This window comes from Eubalaena glacialis, chromosome 6 (assembly GCF_028564815.1).
Source record: "Eubalaena glacialis isolate mEubGla1 chromosome 6, mEubGla1.1.hap2.+ XY, whole genome shotgun sequence".
NCBI lineage: Eukaryota > Metazoa > Chordata > Mammalia > Artiodactyla > Balaenidae > Eubalaena > Eubalaena glacialis.
Window position 1 is genome coordinate 56941602 of NC_083721.1, and position 18059 is coordinate 56959660.

The following is an 18059-nucleotide window of genomic DNA, read 5'->3' on the forward strand; positions in this document are numbered from 1 at the left end:
TGTATATTCTATTGTTGTTGGTCAAGGGTTCTATAAATGTCAATTAGGCCAATTTGGTTGATAGAGCTTTTCAAGTCTTCTATACCCTCACTGATTTTGCCTACTTGTTCTATCAATTATTGAGAGGGGAATGTTGAAATCTCTGACTATAATTGTACATTTGCCTATTTCTCCATACCATCTGTCAGTTGTTGCTTCATGTTTTTTGAAGCTCTATTATTAGGGGCACACATGTTCAAATGCACTATTTTTTTGATGAATTTAATCTTTATCACTATGAAATGACCCTCTTTATCCTTGGTAGTATTGTTTTCTCTGAAATCTACTTTGTCTAATATTAATATTGTTATTCTAGCTTTTGATTAATGTTAGCATGAAATATCTTTTTACATCCTTTTTCAACCTAGTTACATCTTTATATTTAAAATGCATTTTTTGTAGGCAACATATAGTTTGTTTTACTTTTTAAGAAAATCCAGTCTGAAAAATCTCTCATTTAATTGGGGTGTTTAACCTATTTTCATTTGATGCAATTATTGATATAGTTGGGTTAAAAGCAACACTCTTGATATCTGTTTTTTATTTGTCCCATCTGTTCTTTATTTTTTCCTCTTTTTATGACTTCTTCTAGATTACATCAGTATTTTTTTATGATTCCATTTTATCTTCATTGTTGGATAATTAGTTACAAATCTATGTTGTGTTATTTTAGTAATTTCTTAGTTATTAATAAACATCTCTAATTCATTACAGTCTACATTCAAATGATATAATACCTCTTTAAATCTTAAAACAGTGAACTTTTACTTCCCTCCTCTGACCTTTGTGCTCTGGGTTTTATACATTTTACGCATTGTTATTGTTTTTTACTTTAAAAGGCCAATTATCTTTTTAAAAGGCTTAAATAATAAAAAAATGTCTTCATGTTTATCCCTGTAGTTAACATTTCTAAAACCCCTCAATGCTTTGTATAGATCCAGGCTTCCATCTAGTATCATTATCCTTCAGCTTAAAGAACTTCCTTTAACATTTATTTTTCAAGCCTGCTGGTGATGAATTCCCTCAGCATTTATGTATTTGAGAAAGTCTTTATCTGCCTTCATTTTTGAAAGATATTCTCAAAATATCTTTGGGTAAAAAATATCTCTGGGTAAAAAATTTCAAGGTTGAGTTGACTATATGTTTCTTTCAGTGATTTAAAGATACTGTTCTATGGACTTCTTAGTTGCATTGTTTCTGAAGAAAAATCTGGTGTCATACTTGTCTTTGTCCCTCTGTGTGTTCTTATTTTTCTCTGATTGTTTTAAGATTTTTTTTTATCACTGGTTTTAAACAATATGCAATATTTCTTTAAATATATTTTTTACCCCATTCCCCATTTCCAGGTTCTTCAACTACTTGCAAATTATCCCACATTTTTCTTATGTTTATTTCAGTCTTTATTTTTTTTCTGTGTTTTATTTTGGATAATTTCTCTTGCTGTGTCTTCAAGGTCACTAATTCTAAAATGTCTGTCAATAATCCCTGAGAGATATTTTTAATCTCAGACAATTTAGTTTTTATCTCTATAAATTCAGTTTGGATATTTTCTTCTTGCATCTTTCATGTCTCTATCAAACATGTTTAATCTTCTAACTTCTTGAACATATTGAATACAGTTATAACAACTGTTTTAATGTTTTTATCTAATTCTATCATCTATCATTCATAGTTTCAACTGATTGATTTTTCTCATTATGGGTTGTATTTTCCTACTTTTAAAAATTCTTGGTAATTTTTCATTAGGCAGAAAATACTGTGACTTTTACTTTGTTTCGTGATAGATATTTTTGTAATCCTATGTTATTCTTGAGTTTTGTTCTGGAAATGGTCAAGTTACTTGGACACAATTTGATTCTTTAGAGTCTTGCTTTTTTAACTTTGTTAAGCAGGACCAGAGTAGGGTCTTGCCTCACTAATAGGCTAAATTTAACTTAGGTAAAAAGCTATTCTGACCCTCATGAATTATGAGGTTTTTCACTCCAGCTGTTGAAAACAAGTACTATTCCCAGCCTTTTGGGAGCCATAGGCACTGTTTTCTCTACTCTTTTTTTCTAGGTCTTTCCCCAAGCTTTGGTAGTTTTCTTACATGCATGCACTGATCAGTATTCAGCTGAATCCTCAATGCGGACTCTTTACACATCTCCAGAGTTCTCTCTATATGCAGCTTTTTCCTATTCAGTACTCTGCCTTCTTGACCTGCAGCTTCATCTCCTCAGTTCAGGAGATCAGTGGTCAATACTTACACTCCCTCTACCTGCTCTAGGGCCTGAAAACTTTCTCCAGGCAATAAGATAGGGCAATAGTAGGGTTCACCTCATTTATTTCCCATCTTTCAGGGATCATTTTTCTTCATTGCCTCATGTTCAAAGTCTTGAGTATCATTGTCTCATATACTTTGTCTGGATTTTAGTTGTTTAAAGTGGGAGGGAATATATTCAAGTGAGAGGATAAATCCAAGATGTTATTCTCTCTTGACCAGAAGCAGAACCCCCAGCACCTCATATCACTTTAGTGTAATTTTACAATATATTTTTAGTGTAATTTTGTGTAATTCTATAACCTAATCAGGACTCTTTGAAATGTGAATAAGCTATGAATTACTGATCATCATGCAATCATTAAAAATATATATATATTTCACCTGTGACAGTTCTCAGAGATTATGTCCCAGGAGGAGTATCATTATAAATTTTCACATTTCAACTGAAAAAGAAAATGTACAGAAGAAAATATAGGGAACATTTTTGACTAGAAAAACAGATGAATTCCAAAGTTTTAAGATTTTCACTGAAAATATCTTAAGGTCCCAAAAAGTTCAACTTAAATCTCAAGAATAGGAACAATAACTCATTTTCCTTTGGTATTAAAGGACTTATTTCTAGCAGAGTAAAGGCAGGATGATTACTTTTGAAATATGCTTAGATCTCTCTGAGGTTTTGCCTTCACTTGATAAACAGAATTGATAATTTATATTGACACTAAACAAAATTTAGAGAAGATAACAAGAAAGAATACAAATTTGACAGATGCTCTAGTAATGATGCTTGCTGTTCCTTTAACCTCTTCTGAAGAAGCTGCCTTACCTACTCATAGCTTCTACCACCTAAGACGTCAAGGCAAGACAGTGCATCCTCTAAACCAATCTATAGATTGGACAGTTATCAGTGGGGGCTGAGCCAAAAGGATGCTATTAAACAGAATTGGGGCCTTGGGAAACAAGGCACAATTGCAAGGGGACAGAAACTAAAAGTAAACACAAGGAGATAGTTGGTAGAGAATGGAATTCAAGACTCTATAAGTGGTCAGATTAATTAGAAAATCAGTATAACAACTCTTATTTATTAAGAACTTACTAAGTGCAAGACACTGGTCTAAGTACTTACCTGCATACCTAATTTAATTATGTAACACCCTAAAAGATGGATGCTATTATAATCATAATCTTACAGATGAGAAAACCAAGACTGATAAAGATTAACTTGCCCAATATTGCACAAATAAATTATAGATTCAGGATTTGAACAAGCAGTCCAAGTCCAGAGCTGGATCTGTTGAGGAGCTGATACCTTCAGTTGGTTAAAAGCACCTTGGGCCCTAGTTTTGGATTGTCCTTACACCCTACCTATTTAATCATAATGATCTCTCTATTTCTAGTATTTAAAATCAAAAGAGGCTAACTAAAACAAATTGAAAAAAAGTATTTCTTAAAAATGTTGAAAAATAATGAAATTTATGGTAGTTTTCACAATACTAAGAACTTCTCTAGTTTAGGACAAATCTAAATATAAGTCCACTTAAATGACAGTCTGTAGCTTTCAATGAACACCAAGACTTCTACCACAAAATGTTCATATTAAAGTGTTTTTTACAGGCTAGTATTTTATTAATGCCACTTGCCTTTAAATACCTTAGCATTTCTTTATCAGTCTTGTATCCCAATTTTAGGGGAAAGAAATAGAGATCATCGCTTTGGTGACTTTGGATGCTAAGTCATGTTCACTCCCATAAAAGACAAAATCCAAAACAAACTTGCAAAAAAAATTCCAATGTTAAAGCTAAAACCTTGTTTTGTGCTCAATTTTGTCTAATTTTGAACACAGAGTTGAACGTTATCTCATTTAGAATCAGAGAAAATTTTATTTTAATCAAAATGGAAAGAATGGAATAAGAGTTTCAATGAGTACTGTCTTTGGCTGCCTTTGATATAATAAAGAACTCTCTTAACAAGTCAGTATCCATCACCAACCTTGAGAGTTAGTAGATATTTGGTTTGGTTTTATTTTCATCTAAATTGATTGAGACAGTAGTTGGTAGATTAATTTTAAAAATTGGTCCAAGTGTTGAGTAATAAAAAGGTACCATTAGCATTTTAACTTAAAATGTATAAATATTTTTTATTAAACTTTTGATGTAGGGCAAGACCATTTCTTAAGAAAGCCTATGATAGGAGTTCCATGCCATCTTGTATAAATCTCATTGCCCATAAAACACTGTCTATAGTCCCAGTTTTAGTTTCTTTAAAGTGAAATAAGAACTTAAAAACATTTGTGATGAAATGTAAGTGCAGAATCCCTCTAGACCTTTTCTTCCAAGACTTTTATGGGAACTTTACCCACATCTAATTTGGCAGCAATTTTTAAGCAAGTCACATTTATTTTTTTCTTGGCAAAACAGTGAACTTAATTATCATACAGAAAGTTCTATCCACACCCATATTTCATTAGGACACATAATAATTATTTTATGTAATTACGATAACAAGTATAGCTAGCAAGTTTAGAGATAACACCGCTGACTCTCGGGAAGTATACAACCCTGGTGGTGGAAGAAATTCAGCAGGCTATAAGAGCCTTATCTACTGGCCTTTACCACACAAGCAATAGTAGTAGCTGAAATTCTACCAATAGAAAGATTAATTTTTGAATTAAGCATTATTGTGTTTTTGTAGTCTTTCTTCAAAGAACAGAGAGAGAAAACTATTGAGCCAGCAGGAGCAAACTGTCAGTAGTTCTCCAATTTTTATTCTCCCATTTATTCTTTCTCAGTATAGAAACTTAATTTTTTAACTGGTGACCAAGCAGGCCTTAATATTTCCCCAGCCTGAAAAATTTTAGACAGATTTCTTCCTGACTATAAGTCCCCACCTCCCTTCTCCTAGAGTATTCAATTTAAAATACTTGTAATTACAAATTACTTCTTTGTCCCCTTTGAAATGTATATAAATTTCCTTAGGAGCCTCTTGGCAGTTTGAGGACCCAGGGCATGTCTTTCTCAAGGTCCTGGGAACCATTTCTTTGAAATGTAAACATGTAAAGGATGATAGTGCCCTTATTTCTCAGTCTTCTTGGGAGGGTAGAAGCCTAACTCTAGTGGGTACCTTGCTCCAAGTTGTAAAACTACCTGCTGTCATGGAGATAGGAGAAAATTTACATTTCCTTTGGGTAAGGCCAATTAGCAAACATGTGGCCTAAGTGTACCTGCACCCCAGCTCCTAAAATCTTTCCAGTCCTTTGTTTCAGTGGAGTTGAGTTGTCTCCCCCTTCTATTGCAACAGTCTTGAATACAGTCTTCCTTGCCTGTTTAACTTTGTTCAGTGCAATTGACACTGGATGCATAGCTGCTGGAACAACTTTCCCCCCTGAAGCTTGGTGTGGCCTACTTTGGTAGTCTTTTTCTCTAGCTGGAATAAAGATGTGATGGCTGACATACGATTCAATAATCCCACTCCTGGGCACATATCTGGAGAAAACTCTAATTTGAAAAAATACATGCACCCCAACGTTCATAGCAGCATTATTTATAATTGCCAAGATATGGAAGCAACTTAAGTGTTCATCAACAGATGAATGGATAAAGAAAATGTGGTATACATAGACAATGGAATACTACTCAGCCATAAAAAGAATGAAATAATGCCATTTGCAGCAACATAGATGGACCTAGAGATTATCATACTAAGTGAAGTAAATCAGGAAGAGAAAGACATACACCACATGATATCATTTATATGTGGAATCTAAAATATGATACAAATAAACTTATTTACAAAACAGAAACATAATCACAGACATAGAAAACAAACTTATGGTTACCAAAGGGGAAATGAGGTGGGGGCGGGATAATTAGGCATTTGGTATTAGCAGATACAAACTACCATATATAAAATAGAGAAACAACAAGGTCCTACCATATAGTACAGTGAACTATAGTCAACATCCTGTAATAAACCATAATGGAAAAGAATATAAAAAAGTATATATATATATATATATATATATATATATATATATATAACTGAATCACTTTACTGTACACTAGAAACTAACACAATATTATAAATCAACTATACTTCAATTAAAAAAAAAACAAGATGTGATGGCTGAATTTGAGCAGTCATGTTAGATCACAGGATGGAAGCCACAGGCTAAAGATAGCAGAGAAACAACAGGAAGAGCCTAAGCCCCTAACACATGCGACATCATTCCAATCTTGGACCAACTATATCCAGCTTCTTTAATGTGAGAGAGAAATTTCTGTTTTATTTAAGCCATTGTTATTTTGATGTTTCTGTTACTTCCAGGTGGGCCTCATCTAAGTAATGCATCCACAAATATCTTGGTTTCATTCTTTAGCTAACTTTTCTCCAACAGGAAATAAGGAGTGCTAAAATAGTGTTGTTTGAGGTGCGGGGGGTTGGCAGAATGAGATCCATTGGTATATATCCATGCACAGTAACTGTTCCATACCAGTCAGAATAATCTTAGAGATAAAAGAAAAGCCAGTTTTCAGGAATATAAATACATATTGAAATTCCTCACATATGCATAAACTTGTTTCCTCTACATTAAAATTTAGACTTTTTTTTTTTTATTTAAACTGTTTTATATATGATTTTGAAAACTAAATTTGCATACCGTTATTGATTATTTACAAGTTCAGAGGAAATACAATCAAAAGAATAAAATTGTGCCTTAAGAGATCACTGAGGGCTGCCCTGGTGGCGCAGTGATTGAGAATCTGCCTGCCAATGAAGGGGACGCGGGTTCGAGCCCTGGTCCGGGAAGATCCCACATGCTGCAGAGCAAATGGGCCCGTGAGCCACAATTACTGAGCCTGCGAGCCTGCGCGTCTGGAGTCTGTGCTCCGCAACAAAGAGAGGCCGCGATAGTGAGAGACCCGCGCACCGCGATGAAGAGTGGCCCTCGCTTGCCGCAACTGGAGAAAGCCCTCGCACAGAAACGAAGATCCCACACAGCCATAAATAAATAAATAAATAAAATTTAAAAAAATAAATAAATAAAAATAAAAAATAAAAATTGAGTGAAAGAATCCACACTCAAATGAGTACATATTGTATGAGTCTAAAAAAAAAAAAAAAAAGAGATCACTGAAAAGAAACTATTTGGCAAGATATTTTAAATATTTTAAATAAATATTAAACAACTAGTTTGCCACTCTAAATCTTGCTATCAAATTGTTAGGGGCAATAACACTTTCTGTACTTTTAATTACCAAATTGTTATCAGTTTGACCTAATTCAGTCAGCCCACCTGGCCCTGGAAGACAAGGTTCCAGCAAAGATGTAAATCAAGTGGCCTGCAGAGTTCAACCCTGATATAGGTCAGAGGAAAGCAATAGAGAAGTGAGATCAGATTCTAACCAGGAGGCAGGTGTGCAGCCTCTTGTTGTAGAGCACTTAGGCAAGCAAGTTTCCTTGTTCCTCTAGCCAGGAGTGCCGCAGTGTCCCCTGCTCTATAAGTTTTTAAACCTTTGATGACCTTAAAAATGGAATACCTTTGCCTGTGTCTGTTGACACCTTTTTGTCAATTTTGCCATCCTTGCATTCTTTGTATTCAATGAAGAATAGCACATACTTCATTTGCAGAATCAGAATGTGGAAGATTAATGCTATATACACCTTCTTTCACTGTTAATAAGTAAAATCCCATTCATCTCTTAGTCCATTTCTGCAAATAAAAATGAGGTCGCAAGCCTGCTTTTTACTTTTTATGCTAAGTAATGAAGTTTACAAAGCCTCGTCTTAAAAAATGTACCAGTCTTCACAATTAACAAGAGGAGTCTAAAAGAAATGATGTCTCCTCTCTCCTGAAGTTGCAGAGATAGAGAGCTTTCTGCATCATAAAACAAATTCAAAAGTTCTGATTTGATAAGGTATTAAATTGAGAACATTCACAAGAATATCAATCTTGTCTCTTGCGCAAAAAGGAGATTTTGTGAATATTCATAACCATTACCAAATTGTACTATTCTATTAATATAAATTTGTCCTTGGAGGCAGCATTTGAAGAAAAGATTCTTGGAAGACTTTGAAAACTTTAGAGATTGTTGCCATGCCCTGTAATAACAACCAAAAGAAACTTGCAGTTCTGATTAGTTATCTTACCCGAACTGGTAGTATTATTGTAACATCTCAGTGTTTTTAAACAATATAAATACTTGTTGTACTAGTAAGTCATAACAGGAAATAATCACTGGCATTTTCCAGTTCTCTGACAATCATGATCAAACAACTTAAAGCCAATAACTGCAATTTTTCTTATTTTAACAAGGAGATTGTCTACAAACTTATCAGGAATAACATGTCACAAATATTTGAAAATGGAGGAATAATCCACCTATAGGCAGCCTACAAGTAATATATCTAAAACATAAGGATACAAAAAATAAAAAAGATGAAAAAAGATATAATAAGCAAGTCACAAAAGAAAGCTGACATAGCTATAATGATGTTAGGCAAAATAGACATGAAAACAGAAAGCAATAATAAAGAGGATCATTGCAATTCATAAAGTTAACATTTACTAAGAATATATAGTGATTCTAATTTGTATGTACCTAATATCATATCTAAAGCCAAAATTTACAGAACTAAAAGGAGAAAGTATAAAAATAAGAGACTTTGTTGAGGAGGAAATTTTTCCTCTACCCTTACTGGTTCTTCTGGCTGGTATAATAATTAAATTAAAATAAGACAGATTAACAGAAGAAAAACCAATTTAGTTTTGTATGTATGGGGTCCCCAAAAACCTGAAACTCAGAGAAGGGACAAAAGCAGGAAGCTTTTATACCTTTTAGACAAAGAAACAATAAATTTGTGAAGAACTGACAAGACAAAGAAGCTTAGGTCTGAGTACTAATTAGTGAAGAATCTAAGCAGAATTTGTTTACATAGCCTTCTCAGCCCTAATTCCCTATCTTTGGTGATAAGGATGTCTCTTTACCTCCTGGTGCAGGGAAGCTACCTTTCATATGGGAGATTTATTTGCTGCTTTCAGGGGGACAAAGGAAGGTCAGAGAGTCCTTCTGGCACTGGCTGTTTCTTAAATAACTTTAAAATAATCAATATGCCACTTTGACGTATTTTGTCATGGCCTGCCCTGAGCCACATCAACTTAAACACAACTTTCTCTGTAATTTATGGATTAATACACAAAGAAATCAATAAGGATTTGGAAGATGCAGAAAATATAGTTAATATTGACCCAATGCAAAACGTATAAGCTGCTGTGCTCTGGCAAACTGTTATACTGTGAAAGGGTTACAAGTTGGCCCAGAACTTGATTCCCTCTGTCCTAGGGAGTGCAGACAGTGGGTGTCTTGAGCCTCACAAATCAGTCTCATCTGACCTCAAGTAACCTCATTCATTTACCCTAGTAAGACATGATATGAAAATGTTTGAGAAGAACTGAGACAATGGACTTGTATAGAAAACTATATTCAGTAACTGGACATTCTTTTCAGGAACACATGGAACATTTATGAAAATTATTGACCACATTCTAAGCCATAAACTAAGCCTCAATATACATCAAAGAAGCAGAATTACACAGACACATTCTTTGACAATTAAGATAGAAATTGATTTTTAAAAAAATAAGTAAAAAAATCATAAATTGGGAAATTATAAAACATTTTTAAATAGACCATAGATAAAAGAATAATGAAAGTTAAAACCGAAAGGTAAAACTAAACTCTAATTCCACCTACTTGTGGGTTGTTTTTAAGTGATACTTAGAAGAAAATGCATAGTCTTAAATGCTCATGTTAGAAAAAAAATAAGGTGAAAATTGAAGCATTAAATATCAACTGTAAAAAGCTGGAAATAAAAATAAACATCAATAAGTCTAAATAGAGAAATAAACAAAGGTAAGAGCAGCAATTAATTAGAAAAAGAAAAAAGAATTAACTAAGCCAAAGTTTATTCTTTGATAAGGCATAATACTTTCAAACTTCTAGATCAGTGGTCTGCGACTGAGAGCAATTTTGCTCTCCCCTCTCACAACCTTTCCCAGAGGACACTCTTGGCAGTGTCTGACGACAAAGTGTGATTGGATATACAACCTGGGGTGGGGAGTGCTACTGGCATGTAGTGGGTAGGTGCTGAAACTCCTGCAAAGCACAGGACAGCCCCCAATGACGAAAAATCATCTGACCCAAAATGTCAAAGTTGAGAAACCCTGCCTAGTTAGATGGATTAAGAACAGGGAGAAGCCATTAGTACACAGTCTTAGGAATGAAAAGGGGCTCATGTCCACAAATACAGAAAAATATTAAGAAAGATAATTAGAATATATTATTACCAAATGTATGTATGCAAAAATGGGTAGACATTTAGACAAAATGCATAAATTCCTGGGAAAATACAAATTACCAGAACTAAAGAAAAGACAGAAAAACTAAAATGTTCTATAACTGTTACAGAAGTTGACTCAATAGTTTACAGTCTTCCTACTGAACACAGGTACTCTCCTACTCTGCTGGTAAAGAATACAATACAGTGCACAATGGAGGGCAATTTAGCAATACTTATAAAAATTACAAATCCATTTGCTCTCTGACACAGCATTCCCATTTTAAAGAATTCATTCTATGGATACATTAGGATATATTTGAAATGATATTTTTACACAGCATTTACTGCAGCATTATTTGCAACAGCAAAGCAATAGGAATCTTGTTAAATGAACTCTGGTAAAGTCACTAAATGGAATACTATGCAGCTATAAAGAAGAATGAAGACATACTGTGCATTAATGTGAAAAGCTCTCAGGATATGGATTAAAATTTTTTTAAAGGCACAGTCTGTAACAGTGTATAATGTATGCTGTCTTTTGCATTAGAAAGTCAGGGGTGGAGGAATAAGAATATACATATGTTTGCATTTACTTTTATTTGTATAAAGAAAAATCAATATACACACAAAAAAATCAAGAAATGGGGTGAACATGGAGAAGGTTGGGAGTGTGACTTCTCACCCAGAGAACAGAAAAAGAGAAAATAGTCCTTAATCTATTTTATGAGGTTATGATAATCTTGATAGCAGAAACAGATAACAATGGTATAAGTCCACCCCACTTAAGAATATAGATACAAAAAATTCTAAATAAAAAATTAGCAAAACAAACCCTGCAATTTATTAAAACCAGCTTGACAAAAGATAGTCAGCGCTTTACCACATCAAAGATCTCAATATATGAAGAAAATGCAACATTTATTCATTAAAAAACAAAAAAAAAACCTCTCAGGACATTTAGTCTAGAAAATCAGGAGTCAGATAAAGAGGCCTACTATTATTGCTCCTATTCAATATGATTCTGTGGGATTCTTTTTGGCATGATAAGAAAAAATAAAAAGTAAATTAAAAAAATAGAACTATAATAACAGATTATATTATAGATTTTAAAAAATTCCTAAGTTACAGAAATATTAGAATTAGAGAGTTTATAAGAATGCCAGACATAAAAAAAAAAACCAAAGGCAATTGCATTTTTACATACCAGTAACAGAATACAGCCTAAAATAGTTGCCACTTATAAATAAATACATAAATTAATTAATTAAACGGTACCTTTATGTAACTATAGCAGAGATATGAAAATTTAAATGGAAGACATTAAAGTTTGTTTAAATAAATGGAGAGAAATACCATGTTTGTGGATCACAAGAGTCAAAGTTGTAAAGATATCATTTCTTCCTAAATATATGTATAGATTCAATGCATTTCCATCCAAATCCCAATAGGCTTTTTCATGAAAGTTAAAGGCTGATTCTAAAATTTATATAGAAATGTAGAGGGCTAAGAATAGCCAAAATACTTTTGAAGGAGAATAAAGTTGGAGAGAGAAGCTGGTGCTGGGACGTGAGAGCACACCAAAAAAGAGGGGAGGGGGAGAGGAAGGAGGGAAGTAAGGAGGGGAGGAGAGAGAGAGAAGGAGAACAAGATAGAGGGCTTTTTCAAGCATGGGGGAGATGATGGTTGTTTAGGGGGTGTCTTCAAAGGGCAAGTATATGTGCCTTACGCTTGGGGCCCCACATTTGGTGTTGGTTGTGAAATGTCCATGGAAGCAGGGTTTGAATCACAGACATATTGGGAGCAGTGTTAAAGGTTTCTGAGGCAGAACTGGGGGAGGACTCCTGTGAGAAACAGGTCAACAGCAACGTGCAGCAGCAGCAAAAATGGTAACAGGGACCTCATGTTCAGGCAACATGAAAGATTCCCTCTAGGGCAGTGGAGGCGCCTCCAAAAACACACTCAGGATTGAATTTCATACAGTCTTAACAAGTGCAGAATTAATTTGATTTACACAATAAAAGCAATGTAACTTTTCCTGTTCCAGAGACTGATCTACTCAAACACCGACCCAAATGAACAGGGTTTCTCTTGCAGAAATAAATCACAGCACTACAGCCAGAGAAATGGGGGAACAGCAAAAATATGGAGCACAACTTCTTTCAAGGCTTTTGTTTAATGATTGCTCAGATTCACCTTGCCTCAGATGGCTCTGACAGTAAGTGCGCTAAATATTAACAAAGCAATATAATAAAATTGACTTTTTAAATGTTGACATTGCTGTGTCCTGATTATTTTATTTGGCTGCTGTTTATCAGTATAAAGCTGTACAAAAGTGATACAAATTTCTGTCTTGAACATTTTATTGGCCTCACTTTCTATCCAGGATAATTAAACAAGTAAAGATAATTGGGCAAATGAAGATATAAAAAAGCATGGTAATCACTTGTCATTCTAATCTCATCAGCAGATAATTCATCTAGCTCAGACATGCTACTATTTAATCTACCTCCTTTCAATTTGGGTAGTGTTGCACTCTAATCAGGGGAATTAAAGCATATTCAATTATAGAGGAACGTTCTATAAGGTAGGAGAGCTGAAAAAGCTAAGGTATCTGTATGCGCATTTTGCTTAATAGCACCTGCCTATGTGTCACCAACAAAAGTCAAACTCTTTGACTCTACTTTCAAAGTCAATTGGTATTGAGTGAAAAGTAAATAAATGTTTCCTTAATAATCAATATCTTGTGTTCAGTAAGGAAAAGGAAATGATTCTGAAGAAAAGTGAAAACAAAAGCCTCTGCTAAATTTGAAACTGGCCCATTTTTCCAAAACTAATTATACTCATATTAAATCATTCCAGTGGTTCTTTGGGCTTTAGTAACTTTATCACGATTTATTCATAATAGCTTTTTCCTTTCATCACTAGATATGGGGGGCAGGGGGGAAGCCCACCAAATAGCATAATAACAAACAGCTGTTGGATGTGATAGAAATTTCCTAGGAAAGAAAATATGCTTAATATTATTTTTCTCATCTTTTTGCTGTGTTTTGAAAGCTGCTTGTCACAGAACAGGTTGTATATAATGTATTTATCATGTTACATAAAAAGTGAGAGATTATACAGTGAGCCTAATCATGCTGTGTGTGTTGGAAACAGTTTTTGCCTGAGTAGGGCCAGAAAAGGATTCCTACCAAAAATCCAAAATCCACACTGACTCCAAACTGCTGTCCGCTACTTGTCATGCCTCTCGGCACTTGGTTCTGACGTTTCTACTTTATTTTTGTATGCTTCCAAGGGAGCGCAGAGAGCTCAGAAAAGCACTGCAGCAGGGCCATACGATCTCAGACACAGCACTCCACCCCCAATAACTCTCAAGGGTTTTGTAGGGCCCCTCCAGGATATGCTGCAAAGCAAAGGGTTTTGTCACTTTTCTGACAATGCATAAACCCAAGAGGAAAGCCTTTCTGTTTGTTTTGTATTGAAATTCAATTTCATTTCAAAAATAAAAGTCGAGTCAAATCAAACTATTTGCTATTTGTTGCATAGATTCTTAAGTTCTTCAAGGAATTGAAGTTCTCTACCGGGCAGAATGTTGAAAAGGTCAGGGATCCCTTTGATAAATGCTGAATCATGATCTTGTTTCCATTTTTCTAAGGTGTGCGTGGGCTGAGTAGCTTGTATACAGATGTAACAGTCAAGGAAAGAATCTAAGGATTTCATTTTTAAGTCTGTACAAATTTTTGCAAGTCTACAGAATGGCTTAGCGCATCAGAAAAGGATCTTCTCCTCTCTGGGCCTCTGCCTTGCCCACTTGCTGCTTTTGAGAGAACTACCCAAAGCAATGTGTCCAGCTGAGATGGTCACATACTATACCACTCAACCCATGGCTGACCCAAGGGTAGTCCCTGGTCACTGGACTATAATATAATCTGTTATATGGATCTTTTTCAAGCCAAGGAGTGATGACAATTCACTGGACCAATCAGATTCAATATTGTTATTTTTTTAGGCTGGAGATTACTGAAAAAATACATAATTTGTAGTGGGTCTAGAATGAGAGAGACAGTAAGAAGCAGAGGGAGAAAGAATGTCTGAAAAATATAGTGGCATAACTCTAGAACAAGGATCTGTGTTAAGTGCTCCTAAAGGCAGCTTTACTAGAATTCAGTTTGTATCACCAGAGCTGCCATCCATCAGACCACTAGAGCTATTGCTGTGTCATGAAGATATTTCTGTCTCCCTGAAACTTGGACGCATAGGTCATTTATTCATTCAACAGATATTCATCAAGCACTTAGTATATGCTAGGCACTGTTCTTGAAGTGGACAACACCACAGTGAAACAGCAGACGAGACAGCATGTCCCTCGTGGGGCTTATATTTTAATGGGGAGAGGCAGAGAATACACAAAATAAATTAGTAAATTGTATGATCTATTAGAAGGAAAATTATTGTGGGGAAAATAAAGCAAGAAGAGGGACATGGTGGATAGAGGGAGTGATGGGTAGTTACAGTTTCAAATATGGTAATCAAGAAAGGCCTAAGAAGGTTTGAGCAATGATCTGCAGGAGGTGAAAGAGCTACCCATGAGGATAGCTGGGGCAAGAATTTTCCACATGAACTAAACAGTAACTGCAATGGTTCTGAGGTGGGAATACATTCAACATATGAGCAGAATAGCATGCAGGCCACTGTGGCAGCATCAGGGTGAGTGAGGGGAAAATAGGAGGAAAGGAGTCAACAGAGGTAAATGGGGGTGGGAGGGGAGAATGTATGGGACCTTATAGGCCACTGTATGGATTTTGGCTTTGGTGACAGGGAGCCCTTGAAAGATTTGGGGCACAGTGATTAGACTATGTTTTAACAGAGTCTCTCTGGCTGCTGTATCAAATTTAGATAGTAGGCAGTCAAGGGGAGAGCAATCATGAGATAATTGCAATAATTCATATGGGAGATGATGATGGTTTGAGCCAAAATGGTAGCAGTGATGAAGAGTGTTTGGATTCTGGGTATGCATTTTGAGAGTGTCCATGTTCCTTTCTGAGTTTTTTAGATTCTTTTATTTATCAAACTCAAGAAGAGAGCATTTGTTGAATGAAAATACATTAATTGATAAAAATTGACTTCTGCTTCCAGGAACATGGAATGTACATAATTTTCCTATTTCTCCCACTGAATACAACTAAAACCCCTGAGCATTATATATGTGACAAACATAAGAAGACTTGAGAGGTTGAGAGAAGAAGCAGACCAGCTAGGGACTTCTTAGAGTCCCAAGAAACAACAAAGAAGTGAGTTTCTTGGGTTTTCTTTTTGTCTCATACGTCCCATACTTGGAACTAAAGAAGCCAAGCAACCCGAAAATGCCAACAAGCCCAGACAAAAGAGCTTAGTCTCTCTAGCTAAAGGACCAGGAAAGAGGAAGCCTAGCAAGACAAAAAGATTTTAGACAATAACTGGTCAACTCCAGTCAAATACCATAGAGAAAACTGTGGCCTCATCTCCACTCACGCAAGCAAAGGCTAAGTGAGAGGCCTAGACTTCCACACTCATGACGCTGTAAGAGGCATCCCAAAACCCCCACCAGAGTGGTGTCAAGGAAGGCCAGTAGGGAGCCAGGATTTTCATACCCCTCCAGCCTCAGATGGTAACAAGGTCCTCCTCTCCATCCCGCAGTATCAGTGGAGCTCATATAGAGAACCTAGACTTCCACCTTTCACCCAACCATTTTAAGGGAGCCCTTCCACCTTTCACCCAACCATTTTAAGGGAGCCCTTCTCCTCATCACTTGGCAGGAGTAGGGGCATCAGAGGAGGCTTCATGGAGAGTCAGGACACTCCGCATTGCCCAGCAATAATGAGACCACTCTCAACCGATTGATTAAGACACTCAATAGGTGCCAACACTGAGATGACAGAGATGTTACAATGATCTGAAAAAGATTTTAAAACAAGAATGATAAAATAAAAAGCTTCAATGAGAAATTATGACCATGCTTGAAACAAATGAAAACACAACCTCAGCAAAGACGTAGAAGACATAAAGAAGAGCAAAAGAGAAATTTTAGAACTGAAAAATACAAACCTCAAAATGAAACCTCAGTAGATGGGCTCAACAGCAGAATGGAGAGGACAGGAGAAAGAATCAGTGAACTAAAGATTGAACAATAGAAATTACCCAGTACTTTTTGAACAAAAGAGAGAAAATAGACTGAAAAAAATAGAGTATCAGGGATCTGTAGGATTATAAAAAAAATCTAACATTATTATTAATGGTGTTTCCAAAGGAGAGGAGGAAAAGGCCAGAGCTGAAAAAGTACTTGAAGAAAAAATGGCTAGAAATTTCCCAAGTTTGGCAAGAAACAGAAACCTACATGTTCAAAAAGCTAACCAAATCCCAAACAGGATAAACCCAAAGACATCCATGCCATTAACGGGTGTTGAATTTTGTCAAATGTCTTCTCTGAATCAATTGATATGATCATGTGATTTTTCTTCTTTAGTCCCTTAATATGGTGAATTACATTAATTGATTTTTTTGAACACTGGACTAACTTTGCATCCCTGGAGTGAACTATGTTTGGTCATGGTTTATAATTCTTTTACTATATGGTCGAATTCTATTCGCTAATATTTTACTGAGGCTTTTGCATCTATATTCATGAGGGAAATCAAGACCGCTGCAATATTTTTTTAGATATAAACAAGTATATTCTAAAATTTTTTTTAACGTTTTTATTGGAGTATAATTGCTTTACAATGTTGTGTCAGTTGCTGCTTTATAACAAAGTGAATCAGCTATACATATACATATATCCCCATATCACCTCCTTCTTGCGTCTCCCTCCCATCCTCCCTATCCCACCCCTCTAGGTGGTCACAAAGCACCGAGCTGACCTCCCTGTGTTATGTGGCTGCTTCCCACTAGCTATCTATTTTACGTTTGGTAGTGTATATATGTCCATGCCACTCTCTCACTTCGTCCCAGCTTACCCTTCCCCCTCCCCGTGTCCTCAAGTCCATTCTCTAGTAGGTCTGTGTCTTTATTCCCGTCTTGCCCCTAGGTTCTTCACAACCATTTTTTTTTTTTAAATTCCATATATATGTGTTAGCATACGTTATTTGTTTTTCTCTTTCTGACTTACTTCACTCTGCATGACAGACTCTAGGTCCATCCACCTCACTACAAATAACTCAATTTCATTTCTTTTTATGGCTGAGTAGTATATTCTAAAATTTATATGAAAAGGCAAAGTAACTTGATATAGCTAAAACAATTTTGGAAAAGATAAAGTGAACATAATCAGTCTATTTAATTTCAAGACATTATATAGCTAATGTAATCAAGATTGTGTGTCATTGGCAGCAGTTTGGACACATATCAATGGAACAGAATAGGGAACCCAAAATAGAATCACATAAAT